Below are 20,374 nucleotides of genomic sequence, written 5' to 3'. Positions count from 1 at the left end.
GTTAAGGGTGAGGGAGAGAAGGGGGAGAGACGAACTACAAATTAAAAAAAAAGGAGAGAATTTGAAATTCAATCGTTGTGCTTTTCAAATTGCTTTGGCACTGTTGCTGCAGCACAGAGAGGTTTTTCCAGTGGGAACATGCCCAACATTTGCACAAAGCACTTAAAAGCTTTCTAAATGTTATATCATCAGCTCTGTGAAGCTGGGGATATATTTACAGAAGCCACAGTAGTCACAAAGTAAAAAAAAATATTTTATCTTTCTCTCTCTCTGTGTCCCCATGTAATGCCAGTGTTTGGATGGCTGTAGTTTCCAGAAGCTCTGATGTTTGCTCGCTTGATGTGCAAATGAATTTTGTTTTGCTGATATGAGATGGTCATCCAGGGTATCTTTCCATTTACAACCTGATGCCTCATTGAACCTGCTGGAGGGGGGGAAATACCACTATTAATGGGGATCTACTCTTTACCACAGCTTTCAGCCATAACCTTCCAACATGCTATGATGAGCTAATAAAATACTGTACAGAAATAAGAGAAAATGCATTTTAAATTGAGTGGTAATTATCTGGTAATATCCTCTTTGGCTTTTTTCAATCATTGTTCCTTTCCAGCCTGCCACTGTTGTTAAGAGTTTGTCTATTAAAATTCAAATTAGGCAACAAAGTGAAAATGGCCATAAAAATGTACTTTTTGTACATATACAGTTTTTCTGCATTGTTGAATCTATATGCAGCATCCATTGTAAATGTGCTTGTGGTCCTCCACTTCATTAATGGGATTGGTGCACATCACTCTTTGAAAGTCTCAGAGGGGTAGCTGTGTTAGTCTGTAACTTTAAGACAACCAGTAGTCCTGCGGCACCTTAGAGACTAACAAAAATATATATAGTATAAGCTTTTGTGGGCAAAACACACTTCTTCAGATGAGCTTCTCATATCAAGTGAGTTTTGCCCATAAAAGTGCTCATAATACAATATTTGTTAGTCTCCAAGGCCAAGCGTACACTACAGAGAAGATCAAAGTAGCCGTAGTCAATCTTCCAGGGGCTGGATTAGTGGTTCTAATGAAAACGCGCTAAGTCAAACTGAGAGGGGCACCTTGGTCGATACCTGTAGTCCTCCTTCCACGAAGAGTAAGGGAAGTTGAAGGGAGAATGTTCTTCCTTCAACTTCCTACAGTGTGGACAGTGCCAAAAATTCGAGTTAAGATACTTTGACTTAAGCTACACAATTAATGCAGCTGAAGTTGCGTATCTTAATTCAAGTGTATCCCCTAGGGGAGACCAGGCCTACGGTGCCACAAGACTACTGGTTGTGTTTATAGTTCTTCGAAGTGAGTTACCCAGTATGTCTCCTCGTCACCACATTGAACAAAGCAGAGGATGGAGGGAATTTAATTATGAGGCTAAACTTCTTGAAAGCAGCTTTGGGCTGTTTTTAAAATTTCAGAAACCCAGAAAAGAGGACAGAGTACAACAGAGCTGCCATAATCCCCACACTTGGCTTGGTTGTGGAAGCTTCACTAAGTTGTGTAGGAAAAAATGTGAAGTCTCAAGGCTTTGGGCCATGTTGTTTTGAGAATTCCAGCTGAGCACTGATCTGCTAGGCATTCTGAATTTATGATGATGGCCATATAGCTTTCTCTATCGGCCCTTTGCCACTCCATCTACAAATAATTACCCATGGATTATTCACAGATCCATGTACTAGCTGGAGGCAAGGAAATATCCAGGCTGACACTGGGTGAAGAAAAGGGGGAAGGGGAAATACATGGGTAAAACAACATAGAAGGATGAAGAAAAAAAGACTTTGGACAGCAGCCAACTCCCCAAGCCTACTTACTAATGGCATTCTTTATGCTTCCTAAATAAGCATTTCTATTTTTTAATGGGTCACATCGTTAAACTTAAAAACTAGCAGAGGCTCAGCTCATTTTCTACTGCTTTTGGACAGACTATCATGAAAGAAAAAAGCCCTAGGTAAAGTGGCAGGAGAGAGATACTGTTTGTATCCTGAGTCTCCAATTAAATATATAGGAATGCGCATATCGTTAAGTCTTTTCTGCACACTCTTTCCTATCATCAGATGTATAAACCTGTTGAGATGATATATTCATATTAGCCTTTTTAGACCCAAACAGTCTGTGTTGATCAGATACTCTTCAAACAATTGGTTTCATAGCACCAATATCTTTGAAGCTTATAAAAATATAAACTCATTAGCACCAATGTTGCACTTCATGCTACTAAACCAGCAACTAGTTTTGGTTTAATACTGATCAAACTCACACCCAAACTCTTTTCCATTCTTGCATTACAAAGGGCTCATATTTCCAGGGAGGTAAGTCAGGCCAGGACAAGCTAAACAGTCCTTGTTAGATGCAAATTCTTGATTCAGAAGCTCTCAAAAATACTCTTTCCTTGTACCATAGCATGGCTGGCTTTTGGTGACAGGATTTGAAAATACCAAGTGGTGCAATAGGTAGCAGTGAGCTTTTTCCTGAGGTGTTTTCGTTTGGTGCAGCTAAAGAAAGAAATGGAAAAATGGACCTAAACCATCTTTCCCCACACACCCCATTTTAGATCAGCAAGAAGCTGATTTAGAGGCCTGTATTAAGTTAAACTAGCTTTAGTCAGCTGCTGCGCCATTTGACAATCTGGTGAAGAGCAGGGTGATCTGCCCCATATGGGCATGCCCTATTCCCGGCATTCCTGGGCCGCAATATGCCCCTATGAAGAGGTGACGGATGGGTGGGCTAGCACTATTTTCCCTATCCTAACAATGCTCTGGTGTCAGAAGAAATCTGTCACTGTCCCATGAGTACAGATTTCAGGTTGGTTTACACAGCAGCACAAAACAGACACAGAAGATGGTGAAAAGTGTGTCCCTTGTTCCACTGAGGTAGAAAATCCATCACTTAAAAAATTACAGACAGACAAATATCAATATCGGGTCATCTAAGTCTATTCCTCTGCCAGGTGCAACGTTTTCCCCCTCCCTTCTGCTGTATTCTTGTGTGCTTTGTTTACTCTCATTTTCAAACATGCAAAAATTGGAGATTTTTCCCTACTTTGGAAGACTAGCCCATCATCTAAGAGTACTAGACTGCCAGATATTGTCATGCTTTATTGAAGACTCATGGACAGCCCTACATTTTAGGTATATAGTCCTGCAGCCTAGCAGAAAACAAGCAAAAACAAAATGATGCAGTTCTATAATTGGAAAACTTTGCCCTCAAGTCCAACAGACAAATTCTGCAATGAAGTAAGAGGGATGAAATATGATTTACGTCTTTCAGAGCCAGAGAGAATCCCTGTCTCTCACCCAGCCAGAAATAAATGTTCAGTACACCATGCCACCAAAAAAAAAAAAAAAAAATTAAATTGCACAGTGCATCTATCTTTAGATTCATCAGCAAGCACACTTTGAGCTTGGCCATCTTATTTCTAAATCTGAAGGTTTACGCTTTTTTCCCACATGATTTAGGGAGAAAAAAAGTGCTGTTATGAGAGGTAATAGCTGATAGAGATAGACTAGTCAGGGGAGGATATTACTTTTAACTACACCCACAACCCATAGGAAAAAATGTGAAAGCTGTTTCCATCTGGCAGGGTCCTCATCAATCTGCTTTTAACTTGGTTTATAATTAGCCCTATACAGATTTCTCAAATTAGGCACAAATTTAACTCCTGCTAGTCTTGAGAACTGAAGTGAGATGTGAAGGACATGGGAACCACATACTGTACTGCTATCTGAACCAGTAAAACTAGACCTTGATCAAAGCTGAACTGTAAATTGAAAAAGCTCTCTCAACATGTGTTCAGTGATTGAATCAGCCTGCAAACTAAGGACAAAGACTTGCATTACGAGTCACATTTTGGCTACATGAAGTTCACTGACACAACAGAAAAAGATGCCTGCAAAGAGAGGAAGATGGAACAGACATGTTACCCCCTGATTTTGGCTCCCAGCAAGCCCCCAGAGTTTTCACTTCAAATGGTATTTAGGTACCTATCTGCAGACATGCTTCTTGTGGGACTTCCAAAAACGCTAAGCTGGTAGGTGCCCAATGCCCACTGAATGCTTTAGACCCTCCACTAAAGCAACAGAAAAACATCAGAAGTTAGATGCAGAACTTTGGGATATTGTATTCATACTTGCTTCAAAAGGAAGTACAAGAGACATGAAACATGAGCAATTATGGGATAACTTTGGGAAGAAACAAAACAAGTTGCTTACACCTACCTCAGTGAAAAAGGGAAGGGGACAGAGAGGAAGAAGAATTGGCTCTCCAACTCCAGTCATCTGAAGAAGTGGGCTGTGCCCACGAAAGCTCATAATACCATCTACATGTTTTGTTAATCTAAAAAGTGCTACCAGTCCATTTATTGTTTAAGTTCATCCTGTACAGACTAACTCAGCTCCCTCCTGAAGCTTCAGATTTTACTGACGTATTGAAATAAATACTTTCCCTCACTTGGATAGTTATGTCCCGCTTTCTTTTAACTTTTTTTATTCAAAAAATGTTAATTAGCTTTTAAACACCAAAAAATGGCAAAGGTGCATTGTATGTCCAGACTCTTGAATTCTATGGCATGTGAAGGGAGAAACATTTGAAAAAAGAAAGTAGAGGAAACTTCTAAAGATATTGTTTTGTATTGTTAATATTGCTATTCCCCACAAAGCACCTAGAGATGTTTATCCCAGAACATTGCTCTATTTGGCAACATTGCACCACTCTTGTTCTTGACAAAGAGACTATCCCTTAGCCACATGAAAAGGCCATGGAATGTCTCACATGCCTGTGGATTGAGACTGGGGTAGAAGGAGAAATCTCGATTCTGTCAAGCCAAAAAAGCCATTAATCCTCTCCTCATGCTCTTGGTGGAACAAACTTGTGTGATCTCACAAGAAAGAGGCATCTCAAGAATTTAGCTGTAAAGTATGGAATGCAAAAGGATTCCATCTGTTGGTGGAAACTTCATTCATAAACACCTCTTTAGCATAGATTTGCACTCTATCTTTTATGTAGGTGTGCTTTCATTTATTTACTGATGTCTAGTTTGTAAAATTTCAAAACTGTATTAACCATAGAATCATAGAATCATAGAATCATAGGACTGGAAGGGACCTCAAGAGTCAAGTCCAGCCCCCCGCCCTCAAGGCAGGACCAAGCTCCATCTACACCATCCCTGACAGATGTCTATCTAACCTGTTCTTAAATATCTCCAGAGAGGGAGATTCCACCACCTCCCTTGGCAATTTATTCCAATGTTTGACCACCCTGACAGTTAGGAATTTTTTCCTAATGTCCAATCTAAACCTCCCCTGCTGCACTTTAAGCCCATGTGCACTTTAATGCATGTGCTTTCAGAAGCTCTTGCCTCCATACAATCGATTGTTTGAAAATTCAGGAGGCATTTGATTTGCGCTGCCGGTACACGCCATGCACTACATGTACACAAAGATTTCCATTTTGTTTTTATTAATAAAGGGTGGCCCCTACCTTTTACCTCTTCTATTCATAATATCTGGCTTTATGAAATAGGTATTTCTGATGCTTTTGGATTTCTATCCAATCAACCTGTGGAATTCTTTGCCAGAGGATGCTGCTATGAAGGTCAAGAGTATAACAGGTTTTTTAAAGTAAGTTCTTGGAACATAGGTCTATTTCCTGCTATTAACCAGGTTGGGCAAGGATGATGCTGTGATGTAATGTTCCATATGCTTTATGAAAATGTTTTATATGAATGTCATAACTCAGAGGCTTTATGCAAGATGGCTCTTGTAACATAGTAGGTATGTTGTGTTTTACTATACATGTTTATCTTATTTGTATGCTTGTATCATTTCTGTATCTGAAGTTACTTTGCATGTTCTGTTTTATTTTTCTTAGTAACCTTAGTTCTGTCTATCTCTTATGACCACTTACATCCTACCTTTCATACTTAATAAAATCACTTTTGTCTATTAATAAACCCAGTATAAATAACTGTTACTGGGGGAGGGAGGCCATGAAAGAGGAGTCATCAGAATCACTTATTATCATGCAATTTGTTTAGAACTGCTATTGTTGTGTTTTTACTTTTATCTGGCCCACCACCAAAACGAAAGGCAACTGTCCTTAGACCAACTTTTCTAACACCTTTTCCCTTGATTGCCCCCCCCCAAACACTGGTTTTAATTCATGCTTGCAATTCCCATTGATATCCAGGGGTATGACTATAGGGCTATGTCTAGACTGCAGGCTTCTTTCGAAAGATGCTCTTTTGAAAGCATCTTTCGAAAGAGCATCTTTCGAAATATCGCATCTAGACAGCAGGCGGATCTTTCGATAGAGGAAATCCGCTTTTTCGAAAGAGAGCACCCAGCGAGTCTGGATGCTCTCTTTCGAAGATGGCCTCTTTACATTGAAGAACGCCTTCCTTCGAAAGAGGAACTTTCGAAGGAAGGCGTTCTTCCTCGTGAAACGAGGTTTACCGCCATCGAAAGAAAAGCCGCATTCTTTCGAAATAATTTCGAAAGAACGCGGCTTGAGTCTGGATGCAGGGGAAGTTCTTTCGAAAAAAGGGTACTTTTTTCGAAAGAACCCCTGAGTGTGGACACGGCCTAGGTAAAAATGCCACCAAATAAGGACTTAAAGACCAAATCATCCCATAAAACTCTGGGGCGGTGTCTACACTGGGCCACTTATTCCGGAAAATCAGCCGCTTTTCCGGAATAAGCTGCGAGCTGTCTACACTAGCCCTTGAATTTCCGGAAAAGCAACGATGCTCTACTGTACAAAATCAGCCGCTATTCCAGAAAAACTATTCTGCTCCCGCTTGGGCATAAGTCCTTATTCCGGAACACTGTTCAGGAAAAAGGCCAGTGTAGAGAGCCCAGTAGTCTTTTCCGGAAAAAAGCCCCGATCGCGAAAATGGCGATCGGGGCTCTTTTCCGGAAAAGCGCGTCTACATTGGCCACAGACGCTTTTCCGGAAAAGCAGCCTGCCAATGTAGACGCTCCTTTTCTGGAAAAACTGAAAACGGAATAGTATTCCGTTTTAAGCAGTTCCGGAAATTCATGCCAGTGTAGACACAGCCTGGGAGTAGAAAGAATGTGAGACTTGCTGAGTTCTAACATGGGAGAAGCACCGCCTCTATTGTATCATCCCTGCCTTCCTAGGAGCACCAGAAAAACATCTAAATGGGAGTTGCTTGAGGACCACGATCCACTGTGTGGTGGATGGGCAAGCTGGATGGCTATTCTCTTGCAACATTGAACCTTTTTCCTCACTGCTTTTGTGGAGATAATTAACCTGTGTTAATCCTCTCTGAGGAAACGTTTACATAGAAGCATCACCATTCACCAATCATGCTATGGAACCCCTTTACAGGGTTTTAGGATTTAAAGGGACAGAAGTGCAAAACTGAGCTGGGGGCCAATGCAATGATGGGTCTATGCATCTTTATATCCCCACCTGAGGAAATCTGGGAAGTGAGCCCACAAATTTCAATATTCTGGAGCATGTTATACCCTCACTAAGGAACTTTGGCCCTAATTTAACACAGCATTTAAATAGATGGTTCACTCTAAGCACCCTCGATTGATTTTATCCCTATTCAGGAAAGCATGTGAGCATGAGTTCAATTTTAAATACATAAATAGCCCCACTGACTTAATTAGTACTTAAGATCATGCTTAAATTAAGCATGTGCCAAGTGCTTTAATGAATCTGGGACCATAACACCCATACCCCCAACATGGATTGGTCAAAATCATTGCTACTGGCTAAATTCAGTCATCACTTTACATTAATAAAATAAGCTAATAAGTGTTTTATTTGAACACATCAACCTCAGCATATATTTGGTAAAAATGTTAAATGTGTTTAGACCCGTGGTCCCCAACACGGTGCCCACGGGCGCCATGACACCCGCGAGGGCACTTGAATGCGCCCGCCAGGTGCTCGGGGCTGGCCTGGCCCCGGGCACATGGCGCACGGGCGCTTGCGGGGGGGGGGGCGCGCTTGGTGGGGGGGAGCGCCGGCCCCGGGCGTGCGGCGCTTACGGGGGAGAGCGCCAGCCCCGGGCGCGCGGTGCTCGGCGGGGGGGGCGCCGGCCCCCGGTGCGCGGTGCTTACGGGGGAGAGCGCCGGCCCCGGGCGCGTGGTGCTCGGCAGGGGGGTCGCCGGCCCCGGGCGCGCGGCGCTTGAGGGTGGGGGCCCTGCCCCCGGGCGCGCACGTGTCCCTGCCCCCTGGCGGCCGGCGGGCAAATGGCCACGCCCCCTGGCACCTGACAACCTGAAAAGGTTGGGGACCACTGGTTTAGACCACTTTTCTTTAAATGCAAAGAGAATGACAGATGACTTTGTTAAGATACAATAATTGGAGCTAGAGGATATGAGCTCTGTTCCCATTTCTGCAGCAAGAGATGTGACATCCTACAAGCCACTTAATCCCTCTGTCTCTTCATTTGCCGATCTATAAAAAGAGGGAACACCACACCTCCAGGTAGCCCAAGGTAACATAGTTGATACAAACTGAATGAGCGGCACAGCAATTCTGTCTTCAACACAGATTATTATTGCATATGATACTATTTCAGACATTGTGAAATCATTTACAAACTGTTATTTCTTACACTTTTCAACAGTGCTAGTATAAGGGAACACTGTGATAACAATCCTTTGGTCACACTTTTTAATTCATGATTTGAACCACTCACCAATCCTCAGTAATCAGACATAGCACCATGGGTGAGGTCTGCATGCCATCCAGCCATCTAAGGGTACGTCTAGACTACATGCCTCCGTCGACGGAGGCATGTAGATTAGCCAGATCGGCAGAAGGAAATGAAGCCGCGATTAAAATAATCGCGGCTTCATTTAAATTTAAATGGCTGCCCCGCTCTGCCGATCAGCTGTTTGTCGGCAGATCGGGGCAGTCTGGACGCGACGCGCCGACAAAGAAGCCTTTCTTGATCGGCACAGGTAAACCTGGTTTCACGAGGCATACCTGTGCCGATCAAGAAAGGCTTCTTTGTCGGTGCGTCGCGTCCAGACTGCCCTGATCTGCCGACAAGCAGCTGATCGGCAGAGCGGGGCAGCCATTTAAATTTAAATGAAGCCGCGATTATTTTAATCGCGGCTTCATTTCCCTCTGCCGATCTGGCTAATCTACATGCCTCCGTCGACAGAGGCATGTAGTCTAGACACACCCTAACTGGAGACACAAGATATGCAAGTTGCTTCCAGTGTGTATGGAGTTTTCTAAAGGAGGATATCATGCCACAAATCCTATTGCCAGCCCACACTAATGGGCAGTAGATATGAGGCAGGATTTTCTGTGGCAATTTCACACAACTGTGACGACTATCTGGTAGCTGCTTTAAAAGGTTCTTTACAGCCACATCTTTGTAACTTCTTAGCTCCCATTTAGTCTCCAAAATAAGTTGGCAGATTTTGAAAAAACAATCCTCAGCATGTTAAGTGAAAATGTAGTCCTGAGCTCTCTGAACATCTGACACTAAGTAAGTGTGCTGGGATGGGAGGCGGCTCACAAAAACCACCCCAGCATTTAAGATGGAGGAGAGGCTGTAGAGCAGTTCTGATATTACCCACAACCTAGGGTGGGGCTTTCCTCTCTGGACTTCAGACACATCCACAGAACACAGCCTCACTAGTGAGGTCTGAGATCAAGTGTTACTCTTTCATTACACAGTTCTAAAGCAATCACTCCTTAATCCTTAACAGTAATAAGTATGGTCATACTGGAACCATCTAGCCCACTATCCTGTTCTTTTGGCCTTCATAACATTCACTGGCCATGGGTTCCACAGCATAACCATGCACATTGTATGGAGTAGTGGTTCTTGTGTTATGTAAAGGGGGTAAAAAAAATACTTTTATTCGCTTTCTCCACACTGTTCAGGTTTTAGACCTCTCTCATATCCCTCCCTATAGTTGTCTCTTTTCTCAATCCCAGTCTTTAATCTCTCCTCATATGGATGCTCTTCTAAACTCTTAATCATGAGTACTGCCTGTTTCTATATGTTTTCCTACTCTAATCATCTTTTTTTAGAAAGGGTGACTACAAGTGTACATCATTTTCAAGGTGCAGATGTACTATGGATTTAAACAGTGGCATTATGATTAAGGCTAAGATTAAGTTATGGGTATTTTTATAGTGAAAATCATGGACAGGCCATGGTCAGTAAACAAAAATTCACTGGCTAGTGACCTGTACATATCTTCTACTATATACCCCTGACTAAATCTCGGGTATTCTGGAGAAGGGGCTCCAGGAGAGAAGTGGGGGTGGCTCCGGTGCTCTGGAATGGTGGTGTGCAGCCCAGAGGCACTGCTGATAGGTGGTTTGGTGGTAGAAGACCTGGGACCACTGCTGGAGCCAGTAGTGGTGGGGCTGGCAATGAACTGCCACTGCTGCTTGGGTGTGGAGGCATGGAATGATTCAAGACTGCCCCAGCAGTAGCAGGTGTGGCTAGCCTGGGGCAGCTTGGGCATTCCTCGTTTCAGTACCACCAGATGCTGCAGAAATCACAGAGGTCCCAGAAAGTCATGGAATCAATGACTGCCATGACCTCCATGGAAAATCGACAGCCTTCATTATGATATTTCCTGTTTATTATCTATATCTTTCCTATTATCCTCTATCACTCTGAGGGTAGTCATGTTAGTCTGTAACTTAAAAAAAAACATTAAACAATGGTCCTGTAGCTCCTAGAACCTTTCGTTAGCTGCTGCACATTGAGCAGATGTTTACAGAATACCATTCAGTAATTTCAAGATCTCTTTCATGAATGGGAGCAACTAGACCCCAACATATTGTACATATAGGTAGGATGATGTTTTCCATTATGCACTAGTTTGTCCTTACCAACAATGAATTTCATTTGCTCTATTTTTGCCTAGTCCCCCTATTTAGTGAGATTCTTTTGTAACCCTTCACAGTCAACTTGGAACTTTACTCAAGATAGTTATTGATCTATGGATCCTTGATGAATAATTATACTGTTCTCCATTGGATGGAATCCAGCAAGTTGTCTGTTCCATGTATTCAGCCCTTTCAAAATAAAGGGGGGAAGGCATGGAGGGGCAGGCGGTGCAGGAGGTAATTCTGGCCCCTGCAACTGAGCAGTAGTAGGGGTCCAGCACTGGCTGGAGCTCCAGCCCCGGCCACAGAGCTTGGGGGCTGGCAGTGGCAGTTGTGGAGATCCAGCCTGGGGAGCATGGCCGGACTGGAGCCCGAGGAGGTGGACAGCAGGGCAACAGCGGCCATGTTGGGAGGGATCTCCCCTCGTCCAGCAAATCCCCTCGTTTGGGACCAGTAAAGTCCTGAAGGTGCTGGACAAGAGAGGTCCAACCTATATTGGTAAAAACTCTGATCCTGCCCCAGTTAAAGTCAATTACACTGGGAATTGGTTTAAATGAAGTCAGGATCACTGAGAGGTTACAACAGCAAGATCTTTGTGTTCACCGAGGGAAAGAAAAAATTAAGATTGCCTATAGGAGTGATATCCTAGAGGATCATTACTTTTCTACCAAATCCAACCAATTGATTCAGCAAACACCAAAAGAAAAATGCTAAAGCTTAAGAGTTTTGATCCAAAAGTGCTTATTTTAGCCTGAAAATGAACTTCCAACTCCAAAGCTCTCCTGGGAGCAAAAGGATAAACTTCCTCAGTTGTCATTAATCCTAGTTACTAATAGCTGTTATCCATTGCTGACTAGCTAACAGATGGGGCATGATAGGCTTTGCAAATCTCCTTTACAGAGATTTGGATAATTCAGATTAAATGTTGATAAGCATCTGGGATCTGGATACTGAAAGTTCCCTCTGAGTCTAAGGGGAATTTTGGCAAAGTTATGAATACTATATTAGGCCTCTAAACTTTTGGATGAGTACCCAACTTCATCTTGAAATGTGGGAAATTTGCCCAATGCTAATAATATTGTCTGAGTATTTTGAAATACACCTCTTTTCCCAGTATTTCTGAGACATGCTTTTTTTCCCTTTTGAATGCAGATTACTTTTTCCATTCACCTAACATCCCTATACACGTCACTATTTTTCCTCTTTGTGGCTGTCAGTCTGCAGAAAGGGTCCTTCACTTAAGGATGAAATGGTGTCATTTTCATTTCAGAGCATCTGAGTTTTTTATTTCTTAGAAAATATGTTTTCCCATTAGACTCCTGTTAAAAAAAAAAAAAAAAAAAAAAAAAAAAAGATAGATTTACTGTGGTCTCATACAAAATGAAGTGCAAATCTGAAAAAAAAATCAGAATCTCTGGACAGATGTAAAAAGAGTTTGGCAGTAAAAGCTATCAACATTAAAATACTAGTTCTAATTTATTTTACATCATGCATTTTAAATTTATTGACTTCAGGCCATATGTTTCTGTGGCGTTTGGCTGTACATTAATGAATCAATTGACAACGAACAGTTATATTTGCATTAATTTGGAAAGGTGAAGTTGGGGGAGCTTAGCTAATGGAAGAAAATGCTGCAGGATTCACCACAATAAAAGAAAAAAAAATCCCACCATATGTTTCAAACAATGGCAAAAGCCTTACGTAGCAGCAATGACTACACCACTAATTAAATGATAAAACCTTGTTTTCAAGGGTCAAATACTTGATTTTTAAAATCTCAATTTAGAATTAAAACTGGTACAGCTCCTTTTGTTTCAATTTACAACAGCTGGAAATCTGGTTTACGAGATCCAAGACATTTTTAGATTGCAGAGTATGCAAAAGAATAGAATTTACTGATGTCGTATAACAACTGCATGTTAGTGGATATAGGGCCAGATTCACCATTGCCTTCCTTCTTATGTAGTCATTTACACCATCTCAAAGCCGTTGTAATTCACTGCTTCTCTTCGGGATTTGGAAGAACAAATAACTACACAACATACTGGACAATTAAGTAGATCCTGGATGTTTTGAAATGTTGCCTGATAAGCGGACTGGTAAATTTGGGATTGTCTAAAATTCTGTGGTTTTAGTGGCCACGTGTATTGCCAGGCCTGCCTGCATAGGGGGCAACTGCCCTGGGGCCCAAAAATTCAAAAGAGGCCCAAAGTTCCCGGATGATAATGATGCTACTGTGGCAGCAGCAATAGCTGGAGTGCCACTTCACATGGCTCTGAGAGTGAGGGGTGGGAGGGCGAAGAGGTCTGGGCAGCATTAAGAGCTGATTGCCCTCCGTCCTCCCCCTTCCACCTGAGGCCATGCCCCTTCTGGGGCATGGAGGTGGGTCTGCCCCCCCCCCCCCACACACACACACCTTACTCCAGAGCCCCCAGTGGCTCTCAGCCCTGCTGTGAATACCAAGCTGGACAGACCCAAAAGTTGGTGTGTAAACTTTGCAAAAAAGCATGGGCTGGATGCAAAAAACAACCAGCACACTAAGCCCCAGGGAAGGGCTGGCTAATCTTGCCACCTCTTCTTAACTAATGCAGCAAGCAACTTCCAAAGGGATCTGAATGTAGCCCTCTAGAAGTAGCTGTGATGCTTGGGAAGCAAGAAAAATTGGAGTGATATTGGTATGTCCACCAGATTAATATTACTTTTCTCTGACATAGTGCCCATAGTGCTGCATTGACATTCTAGGGAAGGATCATCCTTATAAGGGTATGGAAACTGAGGCACCAATAGAGCAAGCACAATGTTTTTAAGTTTAAGTGTGAAAGCCTAACATTTGGGTCTTACTCCACTTTTAAGGGCCTAAATTGAAGTAGCCTGATTTTTAAGAGGTGCTCAAGTCCATGAGAGTTGGGGGTTCTGAAAGCCACTTCTATTTCAGTGGCTAAATATGGATTTTGGAGTCTAGTGTATACATCCATGCTTGCAACACTGGCCTTTGTGACCCTGAGATTGTCAAAAAGCGAGCCTATCGCAGAGTCACAACTAGAATCCAGGAGTTGGTCACCGACTCGTCTGCTCTTTGCACATAGTCATAGATTGTCTCTAATATCACTGGAACATGCACATTGTTAACTTTTGTATGGCACTTTATCCCAGACTGTAGAAAATAGTTAGGCATTGCTCTGCTCAACATTGCAAGGCCTAACTGACTTAGGAATCAAGTGTCCCTTTCAGAAGCATTTTAGGAGTAGAATTGGGTGAATGATTGATATTTTTTTCAGCACAATCACCAAACCAGGCAGGGATCGAGGTGCAGGAGGGGCTCTAGGCAGGGACAGAAGGTTTGAGGTGCAGGTTCCAGCTAGAAGGCACTTTCCTCAAGTAGCTCCCAGTTGGCAGTGCAGCAAGGCTAAGGCAGACTTCCTGCCTGCCCTGAATCTGCCCAGCTCCCAGAAGCAGTTGGCATACCTGGCTCTTAGATAAAGGAGCCAAGGGGCTCTGTACAGTGCAAGCTACCAATGCCCACAGGCACTGCCCCTACTGTTCCCATTTGCCACTGTCCCCAGCAATGGGAGCTGTGGAGCCAGTGCTCAGGATGGGGGCAACACACAGAGCTTCCTTGATTCCCTCTGTGCGTAGGAGCCAGATATTCCAGCAACTGCCAGGAGCCAGTTTTGCAATCTCTCAGCACCTTTAAAAATCTGGGGCTTAGATTCTTCCATTCCCCAGAACTTGGTTTATATAATTAAGACACATGTAGTCCAATCTGACAGCTGGGAAAAGCTCAAAATTAAAACTAGTCTGTAAAGATCTGCCACCAGTACTTCTTATATGAAATACAAATGCAGTGTTAAGGCTGCAACATTAAAAGAAGAAAACAGAAGAAAGCATTACAGTCATGTTGACTTAGACATGCAGCCCATATGCAGTTTTTTCTATTTTTGTTTCATTCCGTGTATTTCTGTTTATGCTATTAACTTTAAGCCATAAAAGATCCATGGTGCATAATGTTATACGGATTAAAGACAAACTAATTTTGCTGTAGGACTTATATTATTTGTATTACAGTACCACCTAGAGCTCCCAACTGAGATCAGGGACCTTTAACACTAGGCATTCTACAGGGTGAGAAATACTCTGAAAAGCTTAATGTCTATGTAGACGATAGACCAAAGATGGGAGGGAAAAACAGAAAGAGGTGAAGTGACTTGTCCAAAGTCCAACAGCAGGTAAGCAGCAGAGGGTGGGAATGCAATCCAATCTGAGTGCTATTCCACAAGTTCTATGCACTAAGCCTGTAGTTTTCCACCTTTTTCCATTTGTGGACTCCGAAAATATTAGGATGGAGGTGCAGACCCCTTTGAAAATCTTAGGTGTATTTTGCCTACCCCCAAGGGTCCTTGGGCCATAGTTGAAAACCACTACACTAGATCACACTGCCTCCTTTCACATTTTGCTTTTTCTGACCTTTTGTGGTTTTAACTGTGTGGCCCTGATGATGCAATATAAATCAATCTATAAATATAGATATGAAAGAATATCTGTGTTCCAACATAGTAACAATGAAATGTGAATCATTATTATGATTAGATTGTGTGTAGCCCTTTGCAGGCTCACAGGGGGAGCTGCACAAGGTAGATCATCCAGTCATAGTTATGACCAGGTCATTCCCTCGGCTTAGGGAGCTGGGGGAAAAGCACTAAAAGGAACAATCAGCTTTCATTCTACAGTAAACTACAGACTGTGCATCCCTTACGAGTACCAAGTAGCCCTGGGAGATGTTGCATTTTCTTAGATGTAATGTTTACTAGTGTTCCTCCTGTGGAACAATACAAAGCGTCCTATGCAGGGCTATGCACAAAATCCAGTCCTCAGTATATCGAGTTACCTAATTGGTCTTTGGAGTTCATGTCTTACTGAAGTCAATGCAGCAGGGTAGGAAAGAGTTCACAGTAGGAAAGCTTCCATTAACTGGAAGCAAACTGGTGTAAGACTGAGTTAACAGAGAAGCACTAGCCCAAGTGTATATACTGTGATGGCTGTATTTGGGCAACAGAGAAATTTAGAATCTCACCCAACAACTCATATATCTGAGTAACTTTACTCTATTGGGTTTCCCTCCTTTGATTTGTTATAGTAATACGAATTTGCAAGACAGGAATGGTTCTGAATTTCTGCATGGAATTCTGTCCTAGATGCAAGAACAACAAGAAGTCCCGTGGCACTTTATAGACTAATAGATATATTGGAGCATAAACTTATGCTCCAAAATATCAGTTACTCTGTAAGGTGCTACAAGATTTCTCGTTGTTCTTGCAGATTCAAACTAATATGACTTTTCAGATTCAAACTAACATGCATTTCACTCACTTTCTCATAGTCTGATTGTTTCATTTGGGATTAGGAAGGAATTTTCCCCCAGGTCAGGTTGGTAGAGAGCCTGCCAGGGAGAGGAGGTTATAGAACCATAGAACAGTGTTTCTCAACCTTTTTTTTTTTTTATAAAGTACCCCTTTAAAAATATAAGTACCTCCAGTTTTCAGACACACCATTTTTTTCTACCATTGCAACACATTTGTCTAAACAACTTAATCGTAGCCGGGTGGGCGATGGAATTGTGGTTGTAAAAAGGACAAAAATAATAAAAGTGCTGTAAAACTTAAAACAAAAATGCATTTTTCTCCAAATTTCAGTTGTGTTGATGTACCTCCTAGACTTCTCCCTAGTACCCCTAAAGGTTGTGAAACACTATCATAAAACACTAGAACTGGAAGGGACCTTAAAACATCATCAAGTCCAGATCTCTGCCCTCACAGCAGGATCACGTGCCACCTAGATCATTCCTGGCAGATGTCTATCTAACCTGCTCTTAAATATCTCCAATGACGGAGATTCCACAACATCCCTAGGCAATTTTTCCAAGTTTTTAACCACCCTGGCAGTTAGCAAGTTTTTCCTAATGTATAACCTAAAACTCGCATACTGCAATTTAAGACCATTGCTTCTTGTCCTACCATCGAAGGCCAAGGAGAACAATTTTTCTCCCTCCTCCTTGTAACACCTTTTAGATACTCAAACTGATATTATGTCCCTTCTCAGTCTTCTCTTTTCTAAACTAAACCTAACTCAGTTCTTTTAGTCTTCCCTCATAGGTCATGTTTTCTAGGCCTTTACTCGTTTTTGTTGCTCTTCTCTGGACTTTCTCCAATTTCTCCACATCTTTCTTGAAATGTGGTGCTCAGATCTGGACACAACATTCCCAATGAGGCCTTATCAGTCCACAGTAGAGCGGAAGAATTACTTCTCGTGTCTTACTCACAACCCTCCTGTTAATGTATCACAGAATCATGCTTGCTTTTTTTTGCAACAGTGTCACACTGTTAAATCATCTTTAGGTTGTGGTCCACTATGACCCCCAGATCCCTTTCTGCAGTATTCCTTCCTAGACAGTCGCTTCCTATTCTGTATGTGTGAAACTAACTGTTCCTCCCTAAGTGGAATACTTTGTATTTGTCCTTATTAAGCATCATCCTATTTACCTCTGATCATTTCTCCAGATCATTTTGAATTATGCCCCTATCCTCCAAAGCAGTTGAAACCCCTCCCAGCTTGGTATTATCTGCAAACTAGTAAGCGCTCTCTCTATGCATCATCTAAATCGTTGATGAAGACACTGAACATTTTCCTCTGCAGCATGGGGCCTCAGCCATTTGCTAGTTTAAACTAGAGGAAATGGTGGATTCTCTATACATTTAAATCTTTAAATAAAGATTTGAGAACTTCAGTAATTCAGCCAGAGGTTATGGATTTTCTTCCCATTACATACTATAGCAAATGGGTGAGGTTCTGTGGGCTACAATGTGCAAGAGGTCACTTTAGATGATCACGATGGTCCCTTTGGGCTTTAAAGTCTAAGAGCTGGCCATCAATCTTTAAATAAATGTCCTAGAATATATGCAGAAAGAATCAAAAGTTATGGAAAGCCCCTAAAAAACAAACACACTGTTTTTTCATACACAAAATTCACTTTTGTTAAAAGTATTGTCAGCTCTCATTATTTTAATCATAATTTTTGCAACAGTTGGTGTTTTATTTTAAAATCCCAGCTTCTGGAGTTTTGTTATTATTGGGGGAAAAAAATCATAGGTTTTATTTGAAATATAGTAAGGAATAAAATACTGTATTATCAGAATTGATCTTCTAAAAATTACCACTGCAGTTACAATTAGGAAAGGGCAAACCAATATAGGCAGAGTAAGAACTGACCCACAGATTTGTCCAAAAATTGAATCTAATGATTTTTTAAATCTACATAATTTTTCTTTTTTCATGCACTTCTACTGCTGCTGCTGATCCAATCTGGAACCTAGCAGTGTAGAACAGATGGGAACAGAAATACCACAAGAAAGGCTATTTCCGCAATCTTTATTGGAAGCAGGAAATATTGGAACTCGCAAAAGGGCTGGTTCTTGCAAGATTTCCAAATTGATTTTGCATATTAAGGTATTTGAATAAAACTTCAGATGGATTTACCAGGGACAGTTTTATTCACACCCCCAACATACACATTTATAAATCAGAGCAGAATGGGAGGCAGGAACATTAGGTGCTTACAAACTCAGATGGCCATCTATTAAAATCTGATCATTCTTAGTTAACACAATGGATAGTCTTAGAGTCTGACTTTTAATTTGCTCCTATGGTTTCTCTGACCCTTTCTATTTATAGCTTCATAATCATCCTGTTGGTTAGTGTTAATGTTACAATGACTCGTGCTTGCCTATTACAATGTCTATTTTTCATCTTTATGGGTGGGCTGCTATTAAATGTTAATGCCACTTAAATCTACTGGTGAGGAGGTTATTTATATTGGTGAGGGGACGTAAGAAAATATAAAACTTTAACTTTTTTCCCCACTGAGAGGAACTTAAGAAATTGTTTTACAGATTAGATCAGACTCATTTAAAATTTAGTCAAGAATTTTATTTCCAAAATCTTACATGGGGAACTGTGGAGTACAGGTGGCTTTTTCACATTGCATGCATATAAACAGTATTATTTAAATATATAAAATATGCAAATACAACTATTGTTATAATCAACAGAATATTACAATGCAAGGACTTGGGAAAAGGAACAATAGATAAAGGGGACATGAAAGGTGGGTGCAGGACACCAAGAGAGGTCTCCAAGTGAATGTGTCATAAGAAAAAAGGGGAAGTCAGATGGGAAGTTAAAGTTTTCCCATCTGCCTCAAAGCTACCCCATCTCCTTTTCTATTCCTCTCCATGAACCCCATTATCTCCACATATGTCCTATGGACTTGCTAAACTCTGCTTGGAGTGGTTTCAGAAATCTATCGAATTAGGACTCATGTACATTGTAAGTCAGAGGGAAACATTTGGAATCAAAGAAATGGCTGCAAATTGTGATTGTTCAGTTTCTCACTTTCATTCTTTTGAGTTTCCTCAAGTACAAGACACGTTCTAGGAAAAATTATCTTTTTTTCTGACTATTAGGAAACAGCTTAGAGGAAGGTGTAATGATATAGATGACACAAAAACTGTTCTGTTTACCAAGGCTACACCTACACTGAAATGCTATTTCAGGATACTGGAGTAAGGAACATTTCAGAATAGCACTTTATTTCGAAATTTGGTGCTGTGTTTTGGAACAAATTGAAAAACTTAACAGTAACAAATCACCGGGACCGGATGGCATTCACCCAAGGGTTCTGAAAGAATTCAAATGTGAAATTGCAGAACTATTAACTGTGGTTTGTAACCTATCCTTTAAATCAGCTTCTGTACCCAAGGACTGGAAGACAGCTAGCATAACGTTAATATTTTAAAAGGGCTCTAGAGGCAACCCTGGCAATTACAGACCAGTAAGTCTAATGTCAGTACCAGGCAAATTAGTTGAAACAAAGTAAAGAATAAAATTGTCAGACATGTAGAAGAACATAATTTGTTGGGCAAAAGTCAACATGGTTTCTGTAAAGGGAAATCATGTCTTACTAATCTATTAGAGTTCTTTGAAGGGGTTAACAAATATGTGGACAAGGGGGATCCAGTAGATATAGTATACTTAAATTTCTAGAAAGCCTTTGACAAGTTCCCTGACCAAAGGCTCTTGTGTAAATTATGTTGTCATGGGATGAGAGAGAAGATCCTTTCATGGATTGAGAACTGGTTAAAAGACAGGAAACAAAGGATAGGAATAAATGATAAATTTTCAGAATGGAGAGGGGTAACTAGTGGTGTTCCCCAAGGGTCAGTCCTAGGACCAATCCTATCCAACTTATTCATAAATGATCTAGAGAAAGCGGTAAGCAGTGAGGTGGCAAAGTTTGCGGATGATACTAAACTGTTCAAGATAGTCAAGACCAAGGTAGTCAAGACTGTGAAGAACTTCAAAAAGATCTCACCAAACTGAGTGATTGGGCAAGAAAATGGCAAATGAAATTTAAAGTGGATAAGTGTAAAGTAATGCACATTGGA

Source organism: Pelodiscus sinensis, chromosome 1 (assembly GCF_052426305.1).
Source record: "Pelodiscus sinensis isolate ZL-2025 chromosome 1, ASM5242630v1, whole genome shotgun sequence".
In the NCBI taxonomy this organism is placed as follows: domain Eukaryota; kingdom Metazoa; phylum Chordata; order Testudines; family Trionychidae; genus Pelodiscus; species Pelodiscus sinensis.
Note: the sequence above shows the minus strand (reverse complement) of the source record.